Here is a 2246-nt window from a genome sequence, read left to right on the forward strand (position 1 = left end):
CTACGTAGACCCCAATTGTTTAACCCCCCCACCCCCCTCCAAATATTGATTTTAGAAATGGAAAGATACATATATTATATTAAATTATACATATATTATATATATATCACCAGTCCCTTTTGCTAACTCGGATAGTATCCGACTTACGGAATTTTCAGTACAAATCATACCAACTTCATTAATTTTCAAAGTAAGCCAGACTCAGTACAAATTTTAAGTAGCACTCATAAGTCGGATACTATCCGACTTATGAAAATGCCAATTCAAATTTATATATCTGTATATTCATTGGCTCTAATTTTGGAATCTGATTTTGTTTCAGGTCAGTAATATATTTTAAAATTTATTTTAGGAAATTATCCATTAAAAAATAGGGTTGAAATGTTTATTTCGTATCCAATCTGAGTTTGATATTTTTATATTTTTAAAATTCTACATTGCCTCCTAAAGAAAAGAAATAAAAAGTTAGAAAAGTATTTTATGCACGCACAATACATACATAGCACCTTTTCTAAGACAGAAAGTGACTCGCGCTATGTCGCTGTCACAACACAATTGGATAACGCGCAAGCAAGAATGCAGACCTTGTCTTATCGCTGTTATTTTGGAAAAAGAAACGCGTCTATGCGTTCTGTGCAAACAGAAGTGGCATAGTATCGGTCACCCAGTTTGTGGCAAGGGTTATGATATAGCAAACGTACAGAAGGGGACTGCCTTTGCTATTACTAGGGGTTGTTGTTTCGCGAAGAAACATGATCCATTCTGTAATGGATGTACTTGCCCACCTGTTAAAAGGTATCATAATTTGACAACAGCGACGATAACTCTTATAAGAAATGAAATGAGTGTATTTATCATATTTATTGGTTATTGGAATAATACTTTACAAATCATCGTTTCCGGCAAAATTTCCTTGATCGTCGAACTGGTCAATGTCACCCCGGAATGATGGGGTATGGAATAACTGATAACAGCTGTAGTTTCGGCCCCGTATAAGTGTCTTACATAGACGGACCTTGCATCTAACGCAGGTCTTATTGGTTTCACGGCTACACCCGACAATTGAGCATGTCCGATAATCATCCCGTGGGCGCTCTCCGGTACGAATTGATCCACAAACCACTTCGTCAGGTACTCCCCAAATATGCCAGCGATGCCCGCCGTTGTCACATCTCAAAAGATTGAGTTCGTTATCATCAATAAATCTGATTGCTTTGAAACGTTTCATTAGCAGAACTCGCTCGCTCACCTCTTCAGGGGTTAACGTTAATAAGGGATGTGTTGTTAGGTTTCTATGGAACACCCCAGACGGCTCGTTCTGCGAAGTGTTGATTTTGTCTTCAGCAATTTCTGGAACTTCGGTATTTTGTGATTTTTTTCATTTGACCAGCTATTCCCATCAGACCCATTATAACTTTGATTACGAAGTCATTATAGGGCAGCTTCTTAGAACATTGCTTACGGAAACGACTTAGAGTCCCATTTGGGCTATTTTTATAATAGCGTTGAATTCTAGTTGCTTGGAAAGCATTTATTAAGAGTTGGTCGAATGAACGTGTTACTAGTTTCGGTTGGAAGGCCATAGAATTATTGCTTGTACACAATCGTTCGGTAAACTGGGTGGCTTTATCTACGCCTGGTTTCAACTTACTATATATCTTAGCACATCCACTTATGATATTACTACAAGGTAACATAGGGCCATTAGTCTTCACATATTTGCGTATTGCAGGCCATAAAGGGAGATACTCGGAATATATATTATCTGGTGATTCAGCATCAGTATACGCCCATGATAAGCACAGGTCATATCGACGCAGTGCTTGGTAGTATACATCTCGTACACTTTCAGGCACGTTAACTAAAACCATGTACGTAATCGTTCGTAGTACAAACGACAAATAGGACATAATCCACGTTGAGTACCAGTGCTTCTTGGATGACTTGGCCTCGGTATTGCCGCTGTACCCCTTCAAACCAGGCATTGTCACCTACGCTACAACTGAAATACCGGCCTCATTTTTTTCAAACCGTCATTCTATCTTGTATCAATTTATGGGCGGTCACTGTCTTCACCACTACGGCACACGTTGTTTGAACTGTACGTGTTTTGGGCGCGAATACTCGTGCAACGCCATCTGAATAGAATGGAAACCATAAATAGAAGGATTAGATTATATATATACATATATATATATATATATATATATATATATATATATAGTAGTACACGAATAACTATACTA

This window comes from Sphaeroforma arctica (genome assembly GCF_001186125.1).
Source record: "Sphaeroforma arctica JP610 unplaced genomic scaffold supercont1.2415, whole genome shotgun sequence".
In the NCBI taxonomy this organism is placed as follows: domain Eukaryota; class Ichthyosporea; order Ichthyophonida; genus Sphaeroforma; species Sphaeroforma arctica.